Genomic DNA, 20064 nt, shown 5'->3' with positions numbered 1-20064 from the left:
GGTTTACTCATCTGGTTTTTGCCAAAAAACTTCATAAATTTGTGATTCCAGGAACTGTCTCGGTGAAATAAAATGGAAACAAGCCATGTGTGTATTTTAATGACTTTCTCTTATAACTGCTAAAAATTTCTCAGCTGATGTAAAAATTTGACTGCTTTCCAGCCTATGATTTAAAGAGGTGTCTCAATGAATTCAATGTGTGTGTCGAATATCCATGGTCATTTACAGCAGAGACCACACACATTATATAATATTTTCTCTCACCAACAGCAGAGAAAGTGTGGCTGGCTAGAATGGCGCTTTTATGTACACTTGGCTAAACTCAGTACGGTGCCTGAAGTGAGTTGATGGTTAACGCAATGAAACTCATTAACTGGGAAATTGAATCTTCGCAGGGAGTGAGAGACTCTATCTTTGTCATGGTGGGGAGATTTGCCGAGATGATGTTTCCAAGTTAATCAGACTCTGGGAGTTATCATGTAACATTTTCAAATATACAACCAGATTAAGAGTATCTTATTTGCGAAATTTAGTCTGATGGATAATTTGTCACTGTGACAAGTTGTTTTGTCGACCGTATTATCATAAGCCATGAAGTTACGCAACAGGAAAGAAACTGCAAACAAACAAATTGAAATGGAGACTGCCTTGCGGCCTTTCAGATCAATTAAATACAATTAAAGAAGTCATTAAAAGTTAATTAGATCTGTGCGCGATGGGTTGGTGGTGAGAGTAAGTGTGTTGTCATTGCTTGACTGGTTCAATGGCATTTGTCAATCAATGAGCAAAGTGGATTCAGTGTCCATGTTTCATTTTTGTGTTTTTCTTTTGCAAACATTGAGAAATCTGAGAACTCTTTGCCACGGACTGCAGGGAGAAGTTTATGCATAGTTCAACCCCACAGAGATTGCCCAAGACAGATCAGTACAGTTGGGCAGTATTGAAAGAATTCTGGAACAAGAAAACAAACTGGTTTCTTGCACCTCTTGTTTTTACAAGTTCACAGATGCTTCTCCTTGTTTTTACAAGTTCACAGATGTTTAAGGATATGGTGTGTGTGTGCCTACTGCTGCCAGATTTTTTTCACGAAACCTGCCAATCACACGTTCTCAATATTCACAAATTCATTGCCATGGGAACCCATTATTTCCTTTCAGGGTTTTTCTTGCTCACCCACATTGTCTCAATGATTTGGAAATTATCGAACACAGCTGAGGGTAATTAATGTTGTAGATTGTAGTCGCTGCTGATGTTTAAGCTTTATTTATACCAGCAGGTAAAATATACAGGGTAGGTCAGGTTGGTTGAGGTCAGGTCATTAAATGAGATTTTCTGGCATCTTGAATGTGTCAGTGATAACTCTTGAAGTTTGGAATTTACATTGCCATGGAAACTAAAACAGTTCACATTTAATTTAAATGTTGGTTTAAATGCTCCTGGGAATAACAGACAAAGTGCACGTTTAAATATCAACAAACTTCCAGACAATTTACTCTCAGTGTCATGTGAAAAATTCAAGTCTTGCAGGAGTTAATGTCTCCGTGGTTATTGTCAGAGAAATCAAAAAATTTATTCTTTCCAGGCATTTTGTGACCCTCCACGCAGCAGACTTGAGCCCACTTCCGTTGCTCTTTTCATGTGCATTCTCAGGATTTGTAAAGGGTTAAATGCTTCTTTGCAGCCAGGGTGATGATGCTCAGGCAAATACTATTTACCAGGCAAGACTGAATATGAAGCAAAGATCTGCAGTTTCAAGGAAAACAAATTTCAAAAGACGAAAATAAAATTGGATAATTGTTTTTGTCACTGAATATCTTGCTTCAGTTGATTTTTAGACTTGATTTTTGCAAGCATGGTAACAGTATATGTGACTTGTTTTAGTAAGAGCTGTGTACCCGCATGAAGTTTGAGTGCTGTGGGTAGCGGTATTTAGCAAGTGAAATAATTTATAGTTTTCTCTGCTAACACTGTAGAAAGGGACAAACCGATAATATGATGCTAAATCATGATTCTTGGTAACCTCATACTGAAAAAGAAGAGAGAAATGGAGATGGTTTTGGTCAGTTGTAATGTAGTACATCATAAGGAAATAATTCATGAGGGTTGACGGTGTACTGTTTCGAAAAAAAATTGCAAAATCAGCATTATAGCTCTGGGGAACTGTGACCTTGGCTGTTAGGGCCTCAGGGAAGTCAGATTTGAGTGCAATGTGTTACACCTGTTGGTTCTGCTCTCCAATAATACAGTGATATGCATGTTTCGTAAGGCAATGATCTGAAAGGAGATCTCTCATAGCATGAAACTCAGAGGACGTACAGTAGGGAGATTGCAAAACCATATGAAAACAGTATGCCAAGTATCTGGCATGCCCTCATGCAGTAAATTACTGGCGTTTGGTACGGCGGCTCATCACACAGCTACTGTCTGTGCTGCTTTATAGCAAACACACACGGTGAAGAGTGTTGGTGTCTATACTCCTGGATTTCTGCCCTGTCAATACTTGATGCACATCTCTTCACGCAAACCAATGTGACAAGAGTTTTCGGTCATCCTGTTATGCTATTGTTTAGCCTGTCTATATCAAATGATATTTACTTGTGTAGAAGAATCATTCCAGGGAAAGTCACTGTGCGTCAGTGTGATTTGCAGCAGCTAGGGGTGACAATTCACCCATCCCACACTCATGTATACAGACTCATAAAACCTTAGGTACTTATGAACTGATTCCAAACTGAGACAAATTTATGTTGCATCCCTCAGATGACAGACGCTGTGACCCACTTTTCCTTTCTCCAGTTAAAGGGACAAAGTGCTATCTATTCAACTTATTTCAGGTTTTTTTTCTTTCATGTGAGAAATGATTCAAGTTGTACTGCTTGCTGATACATAGGTAATTATCAATCAGAGCTCTACTCATACCTAGTGTACACATATAAAATGTAAATATGTTGATGACATAATTTCTGGTATGTACCATAAATTTATGTCATCCAAGCTTTTATTGCTGTATTTACAAGCAGGGGAGGAGTAGAGATCTGACTGACAATTCGTCATGTTTCAGTGAGCAGAACCAGAAGCTCACATGAAAACAAAAATAACCAAGTAGCGACTCTGTGCCTTTAAAAGTTTATAGGATTAATTTTGTATGGCTCAACTTTCCTCATTTGAATGTGTTGAAAACTGGTGTCATTTTTTCTCTGGTTTTGGGTTGTTTTGATTCACTCTTTATAAGGCTATTTTTGTACTTTATTCGAACTTCTGATTTTCCGGTGCCTCCATAGTTGAAAGAAGTTTCATATGCTCAACAGTAGTAGTCAATTGTAAATTTTACTACTGGTCTTGGAATATGATACGTCTATATTTGCAGTGCCCTTAGAAAAATGACGTGGCAAAAAACCATGAAGCAGAAGGCGTTTTCATGAATTTTCACGTACAAAAACTTTTGAAAAAACTTGTCTTATTACATTCCTGACAATTGTTGAAGTGAGAGCAATGATTGTCACACCAAAGGATATGTCTGAATTCTAAACTATTTTAATGCACACACGATAGCTGTGTCACATTAATCATGTGGCATTCTCTTAGCTATTAAAGTAAAACATTAAGTGGGCGCCCTGTATGAAAACGCTATTCTTCCTGCAGACCCCATTAGTGTTGTGCACATTATTGCATCGTGCAAAGTCTGGGGTCCCTCCAGTCAATTTCTGATCCCAGAAACCAAATGGAGATCTCCCAGGATGCATTGTGTTTTAAGTAATGGCTAGGCAAGACACATATACTATACTATTGTATTTTATTTACTGATCTCCCCTTCCCGTATGACTTTGAAATATTTCTTAGCGATTTCATGAAAAATGCAGGGCTGCTTCAATCATGGAGGTGAAATAAAAGTTCTCCTCAGACTGTGCACCATTGTCAGTTTGACTTGATGAACTTTCAACCTGGTACAACACACTTGCCAAGATTTTCTTGACAGTATTCAAGACTGATGATGAAGTGTACAACGCAGTGCAATTTTACTCCCAGGATAAAGACATTGTTCACGTCAGGGGAAAAAAACAACGAAACAATTTGAATCTAAAATCCTTGTAAATCACTGTTGAAGGCATGTTGATGTAATTGCATTAAAAGTTTAATCTTGAATTGCAGAAAGCAGTCATAGGTCAGTATAAATTCACATGAGACCTGGTGTGTGGTTTAATCCAATGATCCTGCAGGGTTCTGCGTGTCTGCCATCAGAAATGCAAAGCTGACAATCCCACCATGAGAAGTAGTGTACGTTTTCTATGAACAGTTTCTCCAATCTCATCTCCTCTTTCATCAATAAGGTCTCGGATTTCAAAACTTAAAATGGCGTTTGAAGTGTATATGGAGGAAAAGTTTCAGTTTTCTGGAGTACTTGGCATTCTGCATTCCTAGCCTGGTGTGAAGCCCTCAGGTTTTGGAGCCACAAATATTGAAATACAACCTAGCGTCACCCTGTTAAGAGGATATTTTCAATCTAAATATTTCTTTCTTGACTTGTAAGCAGTCTTGAAGTGTGTATATCATCAACATCAAGTGAAATTGTGTTCATTTGTTTTCCCGTTTTCGAATATGTGACTGTGGAGAACATTTGATTATAAAGGTATAGAAAGAACTTTTTTGAAATTTGATTAAGAATTTCCAAAATGTGTTGGTTTCTTTGATAAATATCAAATAAACTAAGAAATTAGATACATTTTAAAAGAATAAAGAATGCATACACGGCACGGGACAAGCATATTTTAGCAGTTGTTTACAGACATAGTACAGTGAAGTGGTTTTTAGAACCTTTACATAAAAAATGTTGGCAGAATTTCCACTTTTTAAAGTCATAGAAAAGAGAAGCCCACAGGTTCTTTGTATCGGCTTGGTTTTAGACAAGCCCCTCAGGCAATTGCTTTATCCCTAGGGCGTTAAACCCCTCGCGGCAAAACCCACCCAGCCTTTGAGTATGAATGGACAGAAGCTATTATATATATAAAATTCCCCAAAGGACAAAGAAGGTGGGTCAGTAGTCCAAAAGAAATGGTACTCACCAGTGATGATGTGATATACTGACTGTTGTGTATTCATACCACGTGCTTTTCTCATGTGGCAACTATGACAGTGCTGAAACGAACAATAATTCTCTCTTTAGTTTCTTGAGATAGCTTCAATATTTTGCAACCCATCATAAGAAAATCATGATAATTTTGCTCGGTTTAGTTTTTCTTTCTACCAAAACAAATCAGAATTGTGATATCAAATCATATTTATTGCATGGAAAACTTTTTTCAAGTAAAGTATAAAAACATGGCAATTGGATGAGACTGTACCACAGTGAATGTACCACAATGAATAAATGAATGAATGAATGAACGAATTAATTAATTGATGGATAGATGGATGAATGAATGAATGAATGGATGAATGAATGGATGAATAAATGAATAATTATATAATTAATTAAAGACACACAAGAGAAAATTTTTGTAATTTTTTGTTCCGGAAAGTATATACCAGTTGATTACAAAAATGCAGTATTTTCTCACAGCATCTGTTATCAGGAGCCAATTGACAATTTCCACAGGCCAATCTAATACCATCAGAAACAATTGATTACTTAGAGTACAGGGTCAAATCATACTGCGTGAGTAGTGATTTGCCACTATTCAGGGTGTTCTATGACATTTTGGCTTCTTTTCAAGATTAAATTGCTAAATTGATTCGTAAGTCACTCTGTGTGAGTGTTTATGTCGACAGGTAAAGACTTTGAAAACCGACACCGAGCGGCGATACACTCATGAGAAAACTTACCGGAAGTAGGTTTGCACCCTTTGCAACTATGTAGGATATAAAACATTTACCAGAATCCAATTTATAAAATGCTCATGATATCAAAAGGATTACTATTAATCGCACCCAGATATCATGTCATATCTGTAGTGTCAAATATTCTTTCCATAAGTATGGTGTATATATTTTCATCTTGGACGTAAATATTTCTCATATCATACAGAGTAGAGTGCTCACAGCTTTTCTTACCAAATCATGATTGTCAGCAAAAACTCTATTCTTTTTGTCGGAGTAATGTTCACTTTTACTGAATGCTGCAGATAAAGCCATATAAACTTTGTTTTGATTGCATGAGTTTCCTAACTGAAACTTTCCTAAATGAACTTTCAACTCTAAATCAACAATAAAAAGCGGGGGTCACCATGCAAACTTTGGAACTAGCAAAACAAATCGCCCAACATTTTGCAATATTTGAAATTCAAAATGGTGGCAATCCCTGTGTTAACTCTATAGGGGAAAATTTAATTTCAGATTTTCGAAAAACTAAGAGGGTGAAAGTTTTACTTTCTCTAAGAGCTTTAACCCTTTCACCCCCAGTTCCCTGTATACAGGTCCAACTTTACCATAGAAAACAATGGATTTGGGACAAACCACGGTGGTGAAAGGGTTAAAATGAGCCCCCACAAGTGGTAAATCAGAAAAGAATGTAGAAATTTAAGAGTCTGAATATCTGTACCCGAGGCGTGTTCTACCTTAAATCGATTCTGGAAAACATCTTTTTGAACAGATTGAAAACATCTTTGTAAAAAAGATCAGATTGTTAGACCTCGAAAGATGTGTCTGACATTGTTTGTATTATTGTTTGAATTACAAATTCTAAAATCCTTTACAATTGATCGGAGTTTGAAAAATCAGTCACGATTGCTCATTCATCAGTGTTTGCATTGAGAAACTTTTTTGAACAACCTGTCTGCAAAACGGTGTTGATAGGCCTGGCGTGTGGTCAGATAGAGTGGGCTTGAGTGGGTGTTCTGTAAATAGCCAGCGCTGTCCAACAAAGTGCCTTTTGTGAGACGGAAATTGGAGCGAACCAAAATGAGCAGTGGATTTGCAGATTTGCGTATTTATGGAGAAAACAAAACGAGAGTCGGCGAAAGAAGTCTGATGAAAGAATTAATTCAGAAGGTTTCAGAGGACAGAAAAACTGGGTTAAGGTACATGGGATGGAGTTGATTAATACTGCAGGGTTTTTAACCTTTGCCAATATACAGGGCCAGGATGTGTTGAGATTTTATGGAAAAAATTCCTATCCCGCTGGCAGTGTGATTTCACATCATGTTGATACTTAAAATATAGTCACCAGCATTGGGTGATGTGTGAGAGGACAGAAACAGTCTAAAGGCTAACAAACATTTGGAAACTCTTTTTCTGAATATTTCCTTTGATGTTTTGCCTCTCAAGGCCATGGAGCCTGGTGGGCAAGGATGGCCTTCCCACAGTGCTTTGCAGGTTCTGGTTCTATGCATTCATGAACAGAGCTGACAAGCATGATTAGTTCAGAAACCTTGGCCGTCTGTTTCAGGGCACGGAATCTTATCCACAGATTTCGGGAATTTATGTAGAATTAAGATGACCAGTGAAGCTGTACTACATAAATACACAAATGAATGATAAATATTTTGAAAAATGTTCGTTGGGAAACAAATGTAAACCACATTAGTTCTTCTTGATTTGAGGCTGATAAAAGATAAGAAGTTTTCGCTCATTATGCCATGCCAGCTTTGCGGCAATCAAGTTTATTGAGGTTTTACAACTACCTCTGTACCAACCATGCCAACTTTGTGTAAAGCAAGACAACTTTGTGCCGACCATGCAAACTTTAATCATGCCAACCAAACAAGTTTGATAAAAGTTTGCCAACAAGCCAACTGTGCATCTGAAATGATTTCAGAACCAGTCTCTGAGCTGATCGTTGGCCAACAACCCTCTTCAAACGGCAGCAAAACAGCTCAATCCTTTCAGCAAGAAAGTTTTACACAACACTGCTGTTTTATTGCAGTTGAAGTGAGCTGAAGACTGTACAGTGATATTCCAGTCCCAGCATTCATCCAACCAACCAACAATTTTCATTCTCTTCGTTTCAATGAAACATAATTATGCTGATTATCAGTCTAGGTGTGCTAGCTATCTATCTATCTATCTATCTATCTATCTATCTATTTATCTATCTATTCTACACACACATACACACACACAGAGCACTTCGGCAGACTTGCTGGTGTCATAGTTTTTACCCTTGAGTATCTTGACGTGTAAGCTGAGTAACAACTTTTCAAAGTTGGTGTGAAAAGACCAAATCATTTGATTCCTGTTGCTGCCATTATCTGGATTTCAATTCTAAACTTTGGAGTGGAAGAAAAGGAAAAAAGGGAGAGGTTTTTGATAAATTGTAAGATAAGAGGACAATAGGAAGCTGATCGTTGAAACCACTTAGAAGCTGTCTGGACATCTCTCTTTCCAACAATCTGCATAAAAGTGTTTGCAAAGATTTTCCAGTTCCGAGCATCTGATTGTGTGACAATATCTTAAAAAACGTATGTGATCAACTACAACGTGAGTGGTGCCATTTTGTTCCATTTCTCGTCCTTTTCTCGTGTACTCAAAGCTAGTCGGTGATAATTAGGAGAAAATTACCGGATAATTTGAGGTTGCCATGGGAACAAATTATAGGGAATGGGCCGGTGTCTGAAAGGGACACTATTTGGATGTCAAAAGGGTCATTTAGGGTAAAGGCTCAGGTATAAAGGATTTTGGAAAATTAGTTTTAGGACGTACCAGTTTAATGTTAATGACAGTTTTCTTCAAAATCAGAGCAAACAACTTTCATCTTTTCTTAGACAGCATCCTAGAGACTAAGAAAAATCTTAAAGCTTGGTGATGTGCACTTGAGATCAAGATCTTACAGTTGTTTCAGAGAATGTAAGAAGAATTTATTGCCTTTGTTTTGACACCAACTCTGCTCTGTACAGGGCATATGCAACCTTATCAACACCAGACTAACTTTCCCAGAAAATTTACGAGCTCCAAAGAGCAAGATGGTTTTGCCTGACGATTAATATAATGGATTTGCCGATGGATATGACACTTGTACAGTTAGGCCGAGAACTACTGCTAATCGGCAACCATTTCTCATGGCCAGTGATGGTCAAAGATCAGGGGTTGTCCCAAGTTGTTGCTGTACATGTAAGTTTTCAGCCGTAGTATTTGTGATTGGTCACTTCAATACCTGAAACAAAAATTCATAAAACTACCATACTACTGCCACCTGCAGTTGAAAAAGTTGTTTCGAAAAATTGTCAAATGAACGGTTTGTATTTTTGACACTCCTACTTCTAGGTTGAGCTTCATCTTTTTATAATTCCCTGTAAACTGTTTGAAACGCACCATAGCTATCAATGGGCTGTGCACAGTAAGTGAGGCTACCCACAATTCCCCTTGATTTGTTCACTCAGACATTTTTTGCTAAAGGCTTTTTCAATTTTATCAGTTTCTTAACAATTTTTAACTTACAATTTAAGTTCAGGATTATTTGTTAAAACTATGTTCCAAAATTATTAATTATGTTTAAAATTCAAGAGTAAATGGAATGAGAAGTCGATGTTTGGAGGTGCTAAAAATTGCACACTTGTCAAGATAAAGTTATCAGCAACTAAGATGGTCTCATCATGCCACTTGTTAGACATGCAAATTTCCTTGTTACGAACATTAAAAAACATCAATACCCTTTCTTTTGCCAACACAGATGCAACTTATTCCCTTAGTTTCCTTGGAAATATTGTGTATGGCTGTCAAAAATCTACGTCGACAAAATTACAAAATTGCTATCTCCTCCGCGGAAAAGGGGTTGATCTTCTCATTATTCACAATGAGAAATCAGAAAATTATGATTGTTCTGTGTACAGAAGAAATTTGCTTCAGTTCAGTGAGTGATCTCCGTGTGTACAGATCATGGAGAATTGTGGGTAGCCTCACTTACTGTGCTGTGATTAAACCATGGTGGTAGCGAAAGGGTTGACGATGGAGTCGGGGGGGGGGGGCCTTAATTTGCAGCTTCATTCTGAATTCCAGTGTCAAAATATATGCTGCTGCAAGTTTGCCCTGCCTGCAGCTGCTGCAGCACCAGTACATCAGTTTATTTGAGTTTCTCAGTGCATGCTGCTCGGTGCAACTATAAGTGCCAAATGTGCAGAGGTACAGCAGTGGATCTCAACAACCAACTTAATTCTTTGTCCTCCCACATTTAGGCCAAAAACACTATCATTTTCAGAATGGTGACTGGGTGACTGGCACCGGTTGAAAAAAAAAGGTGATTTTATGTCAGTGTATACAAGTGTAGTGATATTAGATGATGTAATTAAACTATAAGGCGGTGTAACAGATTACATTATCTGATTATTTGATGTCAATTTGGAGGAAAGTAGACACCTCAATAATCTTGGAGCATTTCACATCCTGGCTTGCAAAGAGAAATATGTGTATATCCAAAGAACGTCTGTAAGGCTGCGTTTTGTCAACAAGTATAATGATCCGGAACGAAATGCACAATCCTGTGTCTGGACTTTCTTACAGTGTTTTGTGATTGTTTCTTCATGTGGGCATGTCACGGATGGAGAGATCAGATTGGTGGAACCAGCTCAGCTGAGTTTTTACAGAGTCTTAAAGCTTTTCTGATAGCGTGATGTGCCACTGAAATGTGAACCTATTAAACTGATCCGCAAATGATATCTGCGCTCTTCATGTGAATTTTTGCCGGTGGTAATTGTCACGTATTACCAATCATTGAGAAAGCTTTGTAACCTTGTGTAAAGAAGACGGCAGCTGTAATTTTAGGAATCAGTTTTAAGTTTTACCCATTTTGTACCACCATCTGCGGTATTTCAGCTAAACTTGCTACTGAGGATTTTTTGAAAAAAAATTGAATTTTATACAGATAATGAAGAATGGAAATTAAATACCCAAAATTGCTTCTTCTATAAAGTCATTCTACTAGGTGCACGAGAGCATATTTAAGGTGCATGTGTAGTGTAAGGAAAAAGTTAGATCAGTAATATAAACAGTTCTGTACATGATGGCCACACAAACAATAAATAAACCAAATGAACATACCAGGCTTGCCCTCTGAAAGACTCTGATTCAATTTCAAGAATTAAGAATTTTGAAAGCTTTGGAATAAACACTCTTTTACTTGTTGGATTCCACTTGTATGTCAGGACTGTACTGTTGACCATATTTGCTATTTGACCATTTCTCAGTCCAGTGTGACATCACAAATTGATTTGTTTCTGTTGCAAATCTGTTTGCTGTGCGTATTATAACAAAGCAATTTAAGTTCTCCAGGGATTCCAAGGACTACAACTTTCCATTATTGACATCAGTGGAAGCAGTTCAGTTAAATTTTTTATGGATGCCCACTTTTTATGTAGTGACTGTTCACATGTTAAAATCACAACTGTTTACTATTTTCTGTATGAGGATCAAAGTTCATGCAAACTAACTATAAGATCTTCCAAAGTGTATGTGAAAGTTTTTAACCAGTGGAAAAAATGCATTTTTCAAGTTCATTATGTTGTATTAAACATTGAATCTCTGTAAGAGATATTTTTTCTCTTTTTCACTGCTTTGAAAAGTGCTAACCACCAAGTGTAAGGCTCCAATTCAACCTTGTGTCGCAAGTGAATAATAAAATTTACGACACCAAGACGTTTCCTGTGATCCTTCCTTTGTTAGGTAGAATCCCGAGATTGGGAGACATGGCCAGTAAATTCACCCAGGTCTATAAATTATCATATTTTTAAAGTGTCATCGCAAATTGGTAGTTAGGTGATCTGGACATTAGTTCAGTCCCAGGCTTTGAAAGTTTGAAGGGATTGTGGGTGGCCAATGTGAATGAAACAGATGATAAGTGGAGCCATTAAAATGGCTGCTGTTGTTCCTAGGGTCACGGACATGGTCAGACTGGCCGAGTTTCCTTTTAGAAGGTCACAAAAAATCGCGGTATGTCTATTATTCTCTTTACGATCATAGTCGAACCAGGTGAGGGCCTGTTTCCTGACCATTGTGACAAATTTCCAAACAATTGTCCTGTAGTTGTGTTTTAATTTGAAAACACCTTCAGAACACCTTTGTTTGAGTGTCGTTAGGAGTGATTTAACACATGGCGTTCCATTGCTGATGTACTTTGGACAGGAAAAATCAAAACACACAACGCTGATCACCAACAGGAACACACATTCCGCCTTTGTTTGGATTTACAGTCCCTTCAACTTTTACGGATAAAGGCATCCTTTGACCTATTTCTCAGGAAACATAAAAATATCTGACAATTTGGAAAATTTCACGCAGCTCGAACAACTCAGAAAACTTCCGCCATTCCTTGAAGCCATTCCTTGCAGCGTGGTTTCAACACCTTTGACCGATATTTGCTGTAGCGGCTCACCAACGTGATTTGCGACCATGGTATTTAGATCAATCAGATACCTGATTGGTTCTCAAGTAAATTAAACTTTTGACTCATGGTGATCCCAACACTTGAAATTTATAATGATGGGAATATACTTCAGCAAAATATACAGACTCGAAACCTTGAAAAATTACAAACTACCTGACATGTGAATGCATTGGAAGGCATTTATAACCTCGGTTAGTATTCTATGAGCTTATAGGATTAAAGCAATTGATAGATTTGGGGATCAAGAGTCCCTCAACTCGCTGACTTTGCACTGCTGTACCCAGCGAAGCACAAAAAGGCCACCATATTAATTAATGCTGGCGGACGTGGAATATGAGCGAATTGTTTGTATAGTTAAAGTATACTGTTAGCTCAAGAAGCCGAATTGGACAAGAAGGTCAGTTGTCCACATAACAAATACTAAAACATATCTCTGTCTGTATAGAGTTGAGTCCCCTGGTACCGTTCAAACGTTACTCCAATAATTTCTTATCGCTCTGTTTGTCACCCACTACCTCAGCCTCCTCACACCGCTGTGCGGTACCGCAATCTCTGGGTGTATATTTTTGGCTACCTTATTTGTTTTGTGTTGATGTCAATTGGAAAGGACATCCCAGTTGTGAGTTAAGTATAGCTTTGTGTTTGCCCAGGGCATGTACCTAAGAGCTAAATGGCTATGGACAATCCCACATTAAGTTTCTATTTCTGTGCCTGGCACAGTCAGGTCATGTTTGCTAAGGGAGGGTTTCAGTGTGGAGATTTGTCACACATAGCAAAGTACTTTCATTTTTTACTTTTTTTTTTTCAAAATTGACTTTCCAAATGGCAACATCAAACCTTCCAATTCAGACTTAATCAGTGAAACCTTTCACCCTTTACATTGCTCTGCTAGACATTATTTTAAGAGCTTTTATTTAACACCTGGCATTTTGACATTATTTGGAAGTAGAACAAGAAATTGCGTTTTACAAACAGAAAGTGTACAAGAGAATACTGAGACAAGTTAAAGCCACTAGCTTTAACACTTATCAGACTCGTACCAAAAACAGTCAAATAAGGAGTTTACAATCGTCCATAAAACTTGAAGCACTACCTTCGTCCCAGTTGGTTTCTGCTCCCTGTCATTAATTTTGCCCGAGTTCTCAGAATTAATCACAAAACCTCACAAGCAGGTTATCTCTGTCTTTGCAGCGTCCCCACGTACTGATGTACTAACAGTCACATATAGAAGCCATTGAGAATATCTCAAGTCATACTGTAAATATTCTGGAAAGACAGCAATAGTTAAAAATAAGAAAAAAAAATTGATGAGAAACTTCAACAAGGTGTGGAGAATTTGGATTCCTGAGGGAATTAAAAGGAAATTAAAATGAATATAACTGTTTGAATTAATGAGAACAGGCAAGCTTGATGTAAACCATGGTAAAAACAAACAAAAACAACCCAACAGTGAAGAACAATGAGTATCAAACTGAAGTGTCCCACCTGGAACAAATTTATTCAGTTAGATTAATTACTCCCAGTTTAATCCCTCACTTTAATTTATCAATAACCATGGAAAACTGCCATGAATTTATTTGCTGTAAACATTAATCAGGTTAGGTTACTATGACCTTACAGTGTCGTCCTTTTCTAATCTTGCATTTTAGTTTTCAAGAAATTTTTATACATTCAGTCCATTTGAAAATTGATATAAATAGCAGATAAAGTTTGTCAAATTGTGTCCATGGTGACGTGTATGACTGTCTTTCCAAAGATTTAAGTTACAACGCCATGGATACACGGTACCTAGTAGTGCAGAGCAAGGTATACTACATTAATGTCTGTAGTATAGCTTTACTGATTAGTGTTAATCTGAAGTCTATGAAGCTGATAATCCATCTTTAATCTTCTGATCAGCTTAAAATATCCCTGTAAAATAGTTTTACTCGTGAGAACCATTGTTTTATGATAGTAATTCTTGATGTGTTTATCATGGAGGGACAGTTTCAGCTGTGAACTCATGATGTGCTTGTAATATCAGCAAAGCCGGAGTGTGTGATCACAAAATGGTTTTAGCTTACCATGCTGTCTTTCATCAGCTAAAAATTTCCTGTTTCAGAAAAAAATTCCTCTCTCCATCACTGTCAATGTCAACCTGGTTCCGTTTAACCCCAGAAACAGAGCTGGACACCTCTTTTAACTTACTTCCAAATTCTCTAATAACAGCTCTCCTTGCTATATTTGTACTCTCATGACTGTTACAAATTATGTAGAAATCACGAAATTTACATTTTAAAAAGTATCTGAATCAGTTTTCCGAAATACATCGTGATCTCTGATTGACTTCCTTTTGAGTTGTTTGGATGTGACCTAAAATGGTGTTTGCTGATTGGCTTTTACAAAAGAAAGCATAGCCAGTAGCCAATCAGATTGGTTTTTACAAAAGAAAGCACATCAAATAGCCAATCAGGGACAAAGGATGACGTAACCTAGTCTACCATTAGATGCATGTGAAAAACTCAACATCTCTCTAACATAGGAGGAAATTTGTTTCAGAATGTAGAGAGACTGGGAAGAATGTTTTTCATAAGATCACCCAGAGAGTGGATCAATAACTTTACCCAACATAAGTGGTTTATCTCATATGGGCAGAGACCGTGGCTTGATAGTTTCACCCCATACAAGTGGTTTATCTCATTAGATGACAGTTGAGTTTGTCTGGAGTTTAACACTACAGCTTTAGCTCTGGTAGAAGTAACTGCCCAGTATAGCGGCCCTGTCTTCAACAAAAGCATTCTGGGGGCATTTTTGATATAACCTGACCGTGTATGACCTGTATAATCAAGACCAATGTCTGTATACTTTTGTGCATCTCCTGGAAACCACGCCATAAATGATTTGAAATACTCAAACTTTTATCTCTCTGGTTTAGTAATTTGTCCCCCACAGCAAACACACTCTACTGGGAGTTTGACGTTTTCAAGTGAGGTTTTGATTTTTTCTTTCATTGTCAATCAGCAAATAAAATGATCAAAAGGTATCTTTTGTTGTTGCTAAGATACAGAGTTGCTAACGGTATCATGCATCATGTTTCACCATTCTCCCGTCAAAGTCTCTGTTGCCATGACAACATGGAAGAACTTTCAACAGGACTGAAAGAAGCCATTAAGTCCACATAGCTGTTCTCGGATTTCCCCTCTTTCCTCCACCTCCCTCCAAAGACCTTATCAGTGATTGGTTTATAACCTGCTGGTAAACAGCAGCTAACAATCATCAATAATTGCCATGGGAACAGATTTCAAACATTTCACGGCTTGTCTTCATTGAGAGCAGTACTGGTTATTTTCAAAAAAGGTTAGAAATGCTTAAAAGTCAGTTGAAAATGTTAGACTGGATGACTTTTTAAAGTGTTACCTGTGATTGAAATAAAGAGCATTTTAAAACCCTATTGTTTCTTGATATCTGGACGGTCTGATTAGCAGATAGGAACAGTTGATAATATGTTTTGTTCAATAAAAGAAAAAAAGAACTGCCTAAATTGCTGAAATTGTGAACCCTTATTAATTTTTCCCACCAAAATTATATTGCAACATTTTCCAAATTTTTATAAACTTTTCTGTAATTTATTTGGTAATTTTGGACCAAATGGACACCATATTTCATTGGTTACAATGTTTTAGCAAAATTCTAGCAAAAATCCAAAAAAAAATTGACTGGGGTATATTTTGTTAAGGTGACAAAAATTGACTTTGGCGCTCAAAGGGTTAATCCTGGTACAAGAAGAGCAAAGTTTCCCAGACCAGTGACGCTATAGTTATCAGAGTTTCTGGGGTAACATGAGTTGTGAGTGTACAGGCTTCATGTACCTAGCTATCATCATCAGCATTGCTATCTATCGGCTGTTCAAAAGATTGCGTTAAAGCAGTTAAAAGTAAATTTGTTTCTTGAAAGTGGCGATAAATATGTCCACTGTTATTGATGCAGGAATCAGAGATAGATAGCCAAAAAAAGAAACGAGGGGAAAGTAGGTTTGTTCTACTTTGTCAGTGTGGAATTCAAAGTTCTGATATGAGTCTAGCCGACTGTCAAACAAATACGTGATATCACCCTGTCTGATAAAAAGACATAAAATAATCATTTGGTTTGGTTTGTAGAAGATATGGCACCTTCTTATCTTATCTGCTCTCATTTATTTGGTGTAAGTGTTGGATATATGTGGAGTAGATGGTACAGCATGTTGCAAGGAAGCACCTGCAGTAAAACGTGTGCCCTTTGGTACAGTAACACTGTAAGATTTGGTACGCATAGCACAGATTTGGACTCTCGTACTGCACTGTGTAACTGATTTCAGCATTGTGTACATCATGCTTGTCAGGCATTCCTAATACCACCTTGCTGGTGACACTGACTTAATTCAAGTTTTGTAGTTGGGCAGTTCAAGCAATGGTTGGGCTCTCCAGATGCATTGTATCATACCAGTTCTTGAAATTAACTTTATAAAGTGGTGGTCCAAAGAGACAACCAGTTCCGAAAATTAGTAGTTCCCGATCAGGTTTGGAGATGATCACTGATCATTGTTGAAAAACTTTGCAAGCCAGCATTCAGCACATCCCATTCAGCTGTACTTGGTGGTTTTATTCTATGACAGTCACATGTGAATAAGTGGTAGTCCTATTGGACAACCATATCCACAAATCAGTAGTCCTATGGCAAGATTTGGTCGTCCTGAGACCAGGGACCACACCACTTCAGCCATACATATGGGTAACTTTGTCTGTACGAGCTGTGACACCTCTTCACTTTCCAATTATGCGGCACAACATAATAACTCTCAGATGCAACTGTTTCATCTGGATTCTAGCGTAGTGCCATCATCAAAATGAACTCATCGTACTTAAACAGCGAAAAAATTTATATCTTATGAAGGAAGAAAAATTGGAAAAATCCATATTAAGGAGGTACGCTACCATTCCAAAAAATGTTGGGACATTCTTGAAGTTGACTTTTCTGAAATAATCTTTATGTGTACATTGCAAAGATTTGAAAAAATATGGGGTACCCATGCAAAATTTTTGAAAAAACACATGCCAAAATTGACAAAAAACCACTAAATCTCCCATTTTGCGAAATTTGCACTTACCAGCAGAATCTTTATTTTATCGCAAACGATTAACAGATCCCAGTGTGCATACCACATTTTTGCATTGCCAGGACAGCTGAATTAGGACAATCAACTAAAATTTGTGATGTCTTGTCTTAAAAATTAAATATTAGACCCTAAATTTATCATTTAACTGTAAAATTAGTCTTTTTAAAAATATAAACTTCATATAAATGCACAAAATAATTTTCAAAATGTTAAAACGTACAGCAATATATATCAAACAGACAGTGTTCTTTGATTTAGAAGCAAAAAAAGTTGGGGTCACCGCGCAAATTTTCTTACTAAACAGCAAAAAGTGACGAAAAAAGGTGAATTTTGTTAGACCTGAGATTTGACCCTCTAGCTTACTGATATTATGTCAGAGCTACAATTGTTAATTATTCTCTACTGATCTTTCAAAATAAAAATAACTGTCGATTTTTCAGTGCAAAAATATAATTTCGGTTGTTTTGATTAAAAAAAACTTCTGAAAGAAATATTATAGGGTCACTAGCATGATTTTTTGCCATTTTGTCCTGTTATTCACACTCACCAGGTTAGGTAGTCTAAAAGGAACATGTACATCTTCTGGACAAAAGAGGGCGCTCTCCTTTATAGAATGGTAGCGCACTACCTTAAAAGGAAGATAATTTGGACCATTTTGTCCCACAAGTTGCAGTGTTTTGGCTCTGTGCCTTCTTGTTTTTGAAGTCCTCCTAACTTATTTTCATCAATAGATAGTCTAATTACTTAATTGAATATATTTATTATCCTAATGGTTCAATTTGTTTTATTTATGATGGCTATAAATCACATGGTTAGTGTGGAGATGGGCAGTCAGATACCCAGTAGCCTATCAGAAGTATTTGATGTGGTAGCAAAGTTGAGAGGGACTTAACTTGAATTCCAGACGGTTTACTGATCTTGATTGTGCGGGGATGTTTTTCTGCAGAGCTGATAGAGACCCAACAGAACGGTTTCTCCATTCTGCAACATTACAGCACTGGCAAGACGGCCAACATTGATTTAATAGGGTAGAGTCAAAGGTCATGTGAGCGAACGTTTGTCGTAGGTATGGACATGAAAGCTTCTGAAATGATATTTCCATACGTCAGTGTATTTGTAAGTATACAGCTTGCACCAACTATAAATAGAACCAGGAGTCATCTTGACCAAATTGTTAACTTACGCACCAAGAAATTGAAAAACTTAAACTTTCCTCAAAGATTCAGTGAGACAATTTTCAACCACTCCCTTTCAAAACCATAGTTGAAAATCCAGAGTCACGGTGCTAAATTTTGGAATGACTTCAAATGTTGTATAGTAGATGCTGGCAAAAATTGGTAATACTGAGTTGCTTTTTGCCTTAGGTTTGGAGTCTTTCAATCATGGTTGATTGTTTGCCTCTTAATGGATGTGTTTGCAAACCTGCATTCAACTGCATCAGTCATAGAAGTACGACTGTGACCAATAGTGAAGCATGATATAGATTATACCAATAGAACAGTTGTTTTCATTGGCCATGAAATATGCTACCTGATAATTACAACCAATGGTAATACATGTTATGAAAGACTGAAACTTAGGAGCAGTTTGTAATGAAAATAGAAGGATAAAATACCAACCTTTTCACTGGCTTTTGATTTGCAAAATAAAAAGTGTCGTTACCTGCTTTGGTTAAATATCTGCCAGAAAACAATAAGAGAAGAAAGGAAATGTGCATACTTGGTTCCTGCAGCATAATACCAACAATTCTAAGAAGCTTTCTTTGGTGAAAAAAAAATATTTATTGGTTAAGAATGATTGTAGTCTTCTCAGTATGAAAAGGGTTACTTGAAGAACTTTATGTATTAGTCAGTGCCTTTGAATCAGTGACTGTCTTGTTGTGAGAAATTCACTATTTGAAGAGATTCCAGACCTCTGTATACAAACCATGTTTTAGAGGTGGTCACACTTTTCTACAGTGGGTAAAAAGTACATACAGTTTGCAATGGAATGAATTTTCATGTTTACTGCCTGAACAATTTAAGAGGCAAGAAAAAGTCATGCTTGTGTCAAAGTGAAAATATTGCAAAGGGACAAGAAATGTGACTTCTTTCCCTTTTCCAAACTCCAAGAACTTAGAGTAAAGTAGCGCAAGTCCAAAATCGCAAGTGTTGAACAAAGACATGCCGCCACTGGGACAAAGTTCTTCTGAGGTAATATAATCCCTAGTGTACAGCAGTTCAAGCAATGGCAGAACCACAGATTATCCAAAATTCATACAGGTCACATACTGGCCGTGATAATCCATAAGATTGGCTAGTGTGTGTGTGCTTTAGGAAATGGGCATTACCAGCTGGTGACAAATTTGCATCGCATATTCAAAACACATTTAACTTCTAGTAAAATGCTGACTGTCTCTGAATTTTTTTATGATTTGTTGATTGAGTGATGACATAGATTTCAATTTGAACTTTGACCTCTGAGAACTACTGGCCTTGTGAATGACTTGTTTTGAGGAGGATGTGCTTAACAATGCACATAACATGGTTTACACCATACTTCAACGGCAAAATCTCAGAAACATTTGTCTCTTAAGTCACAATTTTACAATTTTATATTTTTTCTTAACACCTGGTTCAATACAGTT

At 37.2% G+C, this 20064-nt stretch overlaps 1 protein-coding gene and 1 long non-coding RNA gene across 3 annotated transcripts in view; one reads left to right on the top strand and one right to left on the bottom strand.

The window, feature by feature from the left end:
• Positions 1 to 20064, top strand: part of LOC139137422 (multiple epidermal growth factor-like domains protein 6) — a 118821-nt gene that overhangs the window by 46233 nt on the left and 52524 nt on the right. The gene's annotated exons all lie outside the window — the stretch shown is intronic.
• Positions 1 to 20064, bottom strand: part of LOC139137423 (uncharacterized) — an 84703-nt gene that overhangs the window by 35172 nt on the left and 29467 nt on the right. The window contains exon 2 of the long non-coding RNA XR_011553383.1: positions 5061 to 5133. This is a non-coding gene — a long non-coding RNA (uncharacterized lncRNA). The remainder of the gene's footprint in view (positions 1 to 5060; positions 5134 to 20064) is intronic.

Source organism: Ptychodera flava, chromosome 7 (assembly GCF_041260155.1).
Source record: "Ptychodera flava strain L36383 chromosome 7, AS_Pfla_20210202, whole genome shotgun sequence".
NCBI classification, from domain to species: Eukaryota; Metazoa; Hemichordata; class Enteropneusta; family Ptychoderidae; genus Ptychodera; species Ptychodera flava.
Note: the sequence above shows the minus strand (reverse complement) of the source record. Positions and strands in the feature narration are given on the sequence as shown.